This window comes from Arachis hypogaea, chromosome 19 (assembly GCF_003086295.3).
Source record: "Arachis hypogaea cultivar Tifrunner chromosome 19, arahy.Tifrunner.gnm2.J5K5, whole genome shotgun sequence".
Classification (NCBI taxonomy): Eukaryota; Viridiplantae; Streptophyta; class Magnoliopsida; order Fabales; family Fabaceae; genus Arachis; species Arachis hypogaea.
The window spans coordinates 47,766,214-47,772,563 of NC_092054.1; the positions used below are offsets into that span (position 1 = coordinate 47,766,214).

The window sequence follows — 6,350 nt, forward strand, 5'->3', positions numbered from 1 at the left end:
TTTTTATTTTAAAAATTTTCGAAAATTACTAACATTTTTCAAAAACCATTTTCGAAAATCACTAACTCTTTTTTCAAAAATATTTTCGAAAATTCCCTCTCTCCCATCTTATTCTATTTATTCATTCATATCCTAACATCTCATCTCACATCTCTAGCCTCCTCACAGTTGTGTTTCTTCCATTATATTACATTCTTTGTCTCCCCCTCTTCTTCTACTCACACAGGGATCCCTATATTGTGGTATAAAGGATCTCTATTATTATTATTATTTTTCTGTGCCTTCTTCTTTGTCATATGAGCAGGAGCAAGGATAAGAACATTCTTGGAGAAGCAGATCCAGAACCTGAAAGGACTCTGAAGAGAAAATTAAGAGAAGCTAAATTACAACAATCCAGAAATAACCTTTCAGAAATTTTCGAACAGGAAGAGGAGATGGCAGCCGAAAATAATAATAATATAAGGAAGATGCTTGGTGACTTTACTGCACCTAATTCCAATTTACATGGAAGAAGCATCTCCATTCCTGCCATTGGAGCAAACAACTTTGAGCTGAAACCTCAGTTAGTTTCTCTGATGTAGCAGAACTGCAAGTTTCATGGACTTCCATCTGAAGATCCTTTTCAGTTCTTAACTGAGTTCTTACAGATATGTGATACTGTTAAGACTAATGGAGTAAATCCTGAAGTCTACAGGCTCATGCTTTTCCCTTTTGCTGTAAGAGACAGAGCTAGATTATGGTTGGATTCTCAACCCAAAGACAGCCTGAACTCTTGGGATAAGCTGGTCACGGCTTTCTTAGCCAAGTACTTTCCTCCTCAAAAGCTGAGCAAGCTTAGAGCTGATGTTCAAACCTTCAGACAGAAAGAAGGTGAATCCCTCTATGAAGCTTGGGAAAGATACAAACAGTTGACCAAAAAGTGTCCTTCTGACATGCTTTCAGAATGGACCATCCTGGATATATTCTATGATGGTTTATCTGAGCTATCAAAGATGTCACTGGACACTTCTGCAGGTGGATCCATTCACCTAAAGAAAACGCCTGCAGAAGCTCAAGAACACATTGACATGGTCGCTAATAACCAGTTCATGTACACTTCTGAAAGGAATCCTATGAGTAATGGGACGCCTATGAAGAAGGGAGTTCTTGAAGTTGATACTCTGAATGCCATATTGGCTCAGAATAAAATATTGACTCAGCAAGTCAATATGATCTCTCAGAATCTGCATGGAATGCAAGCTGCATCCAACAGTACTCAAGAGGCTTCTTATGAAGAAGAAGCTTATGATCCTGAGAACCCTGCAATAGCAGAGGTGAATTATTTAGGTGAACCTTATGGAAACACCTATAACTCATCATGGAGAAATCATCCAAATCTCTCATGGAAGGATCAAAAGCCTCAACAAGGCTTTAATAATGGTGGGAGAAACAGGTTTAGCAATAGCAAATCTTTTCCATCATCCACTCAGCAACAGACAGAGAACTCTGAACAAAATACTTCTAATTTAGCAAATCTAGTCTCTGATCTATCTAAGGCCACTGTAAGTTTCATGAATGAAACAAGGTCTTCCATTAGAAATCTGGAAGCACAAGTGGGCCAGCTGAGTAAAAGGATCACTGAAATCCCTCCTAGTACTCTCCCAAGCAATACAGAAGAGAATCCAAAAGGAGAGTGCAAGGCCATTGACATAAGTTCCATGGCCGAACCTGTGAGGAGAGGAGAGGACGTGAATCCCAAGGAGGAAGACCTCCTGGGACGTCCAGTGGTCAATAAGGAGCTTCCCTCTGAGGAACCAAAGGACTCTGGGGCTCATCTAGAGACCATAGAGATCCCATTGAACCTCCTTATGCCCTTCATGAGCTCTGATGAGCATTTCTCTTCTAAAGAGAATGAGGATGTTACTGAAGAGCAAACTGCCAAGTTTCTTGGTGCAATCATGAAGCTGAATGCCAAACTATTTGGCATTAATACTTGGGAAGTTGAACCTCCCTTGTTCATCAATGAACTAAGTGATCTGGATCAACTTACATTGCCTCAGAAGAGACAGGATCCTGGAAAGTTCATAATACCCTGCACCATAGGCACCATGGTCTTTAAGGCTCTGTGTGACCTTGGTTCAGGAATAAACCTCATGCCCCTCTCTGTAATAGAGAAACTGGAAATCTATGGGGTGCAAGCTGCTAAAATCTCATTAGAGATGGCAGACAGCTCTAGAAAACAGGCTTATGGACAAGTAGAAGACGTGTTAGTAAAGGTTGAAGGCCTTTACATCCCTGCTGATTTTATAGTCCTGGATACTGGAAAGGAAGAGGATGAATCCATCATCCTAGGAAGACCTTTCCTGGCCACAGCAAGAGCTGTGATTGATGTTGACAGAGGTGAAATATTCCTTCAATGGAATGAGAACTCCCTTGTGTTTAAAACTCAAGGATCCCCCTCTGCACCATGGAGAGGAAGCAGAAAAAGCTTCTCTCCAAGCAGAGTCAACCAGAGCCCCCACAGTCAAACTCTAAGTTTGGTGTTGGGAGGCCACAACCAAACTCTAAGTTTGGTGTTGAACTCCCATATCCAAACTCTAAGTTTGGTGTTGGAGACTCTCAACAAAGCTCTGCACATCTGTGAGGCTCCACGAGAGCCCACTGTCAAGCTATTAACATTAAAGAAGCGCTTGTTGGGAGGCAACCCAATGTTTATTTATCTAACTATATTTTTCTTAGTTATATGTCTTTATAGGTTCATGATCATGAGGAGTCACAAAATAAATATAAAAATTGAAAACGGAATCAAAAACAGCAGAAGAAAAATCACACCCTGGAGGAGCATCTGTCTGACGTTCAAACGCCAGAACAGAGCATAGTTCTGGCGCTGAACGCCCAGAATGGGAGCATCCTGGCGCTGAACGCCCAGAACAAGCATGGTTCTGGCGTTCAACACCAGAAATGGCAGCAAATGGGCGTTGAACGCCCAAAATGGGCACCAACCTGGCGCTGAACGCCAAGAGTTGTGTGCAAGGGCATTTTACATGCCTAAATTGGTGCAGGGATGTAAATGCCTTGACACCTCAGGATCTGTGGACCCCACAGGATCCCCACCTACCTCATCATCTCTCTTTCCATTCATGATCATCCCTTCTTTTTTTTCCATTTACCACTCACATTCATACACCCACTACCTTCAAAAATTCAATATCTCTCTCCCACCCAATCCCACCCATATGGCCGAATACACACTCCCATCCATCTCCTCCATATCTTCTTCTTATTCTTCTATTCTTTCTTCTTTTGCTCGTGGGCGAGCAACATTCTAAGTTTGGTGTGGTAAAAGCATAGCTTTTTTTGTTTTTTCCATAACCATTGATGGCACCTAAGGCCAGAGAAACCTCTAGAAAGAGGAAAGGGAAGACAAAAGCTTCCATCAAGGGTCTATAGCTCAGTGGTAGAACATTTGACTGCAAATCAAGAGATCCCTGAGATACCTCAAGGGATACATTTTCTTCCACACAATTATTGGAAGCAACTAAGGGTGGAACATCAAGAGCACTCCATCATCCTTCATGAAATCAGAGAAGATCTAAAAGCACTGAAGGAGGAGCAACAAAGGCAAGGAAGAGACATAGAAGAGCTCAAGGACATCATTGATTCCTCAAGAAGGAAATGCCACCATCACTAAGGTGGATTCATTCCTTGTTCTTAATTCTTCTGCTTTTCGTTTTCTATGTTATGTGCTTATCTATGTTTGTGTCTTCATTACATGATAATTAGTAGTTAGTAACTTTGTCTTAAAGTTATAAATGTCCTATGAATCCATCACCTCTCTTAAATGAAAAATGTTTTAATTCAAAAGAACAAGAAGTACATGAGTTTCGAATTTATCCTTGAACTTAGTTTAATTATATTGATGTGGTGACAATGCTTCTTGTTTTCTGAATGTATGCTTGAACAGTGCATATGTCTTTTGAAGTTGTTGTTTAAGAATGTTAAATATGTTGGCTCTTGAAAGAATGATGACTAGGAGACATGTTATTTGATAATCTAAAAAATCATAAAAATGATTCTTGAAGCAAGAAAAAGCAGCAAAGAACAAAGCTTGCAGAAAAAAAAAAAAATAGGCGAAAAAAAAAGTAGAAAGAAAAAGAAAAAGCAAGTAGAAAAAGCCAAAGCTCTTAAAACCAAGAGGCAAGAGCAAAAAGCCAATAACCCTTAAAACCAAAAGGCAAGGGCAATTAAAAAGGACCCCAAGGCTTTGAGCATCAGTGGATAGGAGGGCCTAAAGGAATAAAATCCTGGTCTAAGCGGCTAAACCAAGCTGTCCCTAACCATGTGCTTGTGGCGTGTAGGTGTCAAGTGAAAACTTGAGACTGAGCGGTTAAAGTCAAGGTCCAAAGCAAAAAAAAAAAAGAGTGTGCTTAAGAACCCTGGACACCTCTAATTGGGGACTTTAGCAAAGCTGAGTCACAATCTGAAAAGGTTCACCCAATTATGCGTCTGTGGCATTTATGTATCCGGTGGTAATACTGGAAAACAAAATGCTTAGGGCCACGGCCAAGACTCATAAAGAAGCTGTGTTCAAGAATCATCATACTGAACTAAGAGAGTCAATAACACTATTCGAAATCTGAAGTTCCTATAGATGCCAATCATTCTGAACCTCAATGGATAAAGTGAGATGCCAAAACTATTCAAGAGGCAAAAAGCTATAAGTCCCGCTCATATGATTGAAGCTCTGTTTCATTGATAGTTTGGAATTTATAGTATAGTCTATTCTTTTTATCCTATTTTGATTTTCAGTTGCTTGGGGACAAGCAACAATTTAAGTTTGGTGTTGTGATGAGCGGATAATTTATACGCTTTTTGACATTGTTTTTAGAGTGTGTTTAGTAGAATCTAGTTACTTTTAGGGATGTTTTTAATAGATTTTGTGTTAAATTCACATTACTGGACTTTACCATGAGTTTGTGTGTTTTTCTGTGATTTCAGGTATTTTCTGGCTGAAATTGAGGGACTTGAGCAGAAATCAGATTCAGAGGTTGAAAAAGGATTGCTGATGCTGTTGGATTCTGACCTCCCTGCACTCAAAGTGGATTTTCTGGAGCTACAGAACTCGAAATGGCGCGCTTCTAATTGCGTTGGAAAGTAGACATCCAGGGCTTTCCAGCAATATATAATAGTCCATACTTTAGCCAAGAATAGACGATGTAAACTGGCGTTCAACGCCAGCTTTCTACCCAAATCTGGCGTCCAGCGCCAGAAAAGGAGCCAAAACCAGAGTTGAACGCCCAAACTGGCACAAAAGCTGGCGTTCAACTCCAAGGAGGACCTCTACACGTGTAACAATCAAAGCCCAGCCCAAGCACACACCAAGTGGGCCCCGGAAGTGGATTTATACATCAAATACTTACTCATGTAAACCCTAGTAGCTAGTTTATTATAAATAGGACCTCTTACTATTGTATTAGGCATCTTTGGATTACCTTATGATCCTTTGATCACGTTTTAGGGGGCTGGCTATCTCGGCCATGCCTGGACCTTCACTTATGTATTTTTAACGGTAGAGTTTCTACACTCCATAGATTAAGGTGTGGAGCTCTGCTGTCCCTCAAAGATTAATGCAAAGTACTACTGTTTTCTATTCAATCCTTCTTATTTCGCTTCTAAGATATCCATTCGCACCCAAGAACGTGATGAAGGTGATGATTATGTGTGACGCTCATCATCCTTCTCCCTTATGAACGCGTGTCTGACAAACACTTCTGTTCTACATGAAATAAGCTAGAATGAGTATCTCTTAGATCTCCTAACCAGAATCTTCGTGGCGTAAGCTAGAACGATGGCGGCATTCAAGAGAATCCGGAAGGTCTAAACCTTGTCTGTAGTATTCTGAGTAGGATTCAATGATTGAATGACTGTGACGAGCTCCTAACTCGCGATTGCAGGGCGTTAGTGACAGACGCAAAAGGATAGTAAATCCTATTCCAGCATGATCGAGAACCGACAGATGAATAGCCGTGCCGTGACAGGGTGCGTGAGCATATTATTCACTGAGAGGATAAGATGAAGCCATTGACAAGGGTGATGCCTCCAGACGATTAGCCGTGCCGTGACAGGGCATTGGATCATTTTCCCGAGAGATGACCGAAAGTAGCCATTGACAGTGGTGATGTATCACATAAAGCCAGCCATGGAAAGGAGTAAGACTAACTGGGTGAAGATAGCAGGAAAGCAGAGGTTCAGAGGGACGAAAAGCCTCTCCATTCGCTAATCTGAAATTCCTACCAATGAATTACATAAGTATCTCTATACCTATTTTATTATATAATATTCGAAAACACCATTATCACTTTATATCTGCC

At 40.7% G+C, this 6,350-nt stretch overlaps 1 non-coding gene across 1 annotated transcript; it reads right to left on the reverse strand.

Moving 5' to 3' along the window:
- Positions 1-830: 830 nt before the first annotated feature.
- Positions 831-938, reverse strand: LOC112780698 (small nucleolar RNA R71). Its single transcript, XR_003191516.1, has one exon. It is a non-coding gene; the product is annotated as a small nucleolar RNA R71 (small nucleolar RNA).
- Between the last annotated feature and the right edge of the window lie 5,412 nt (positions 939-6,350).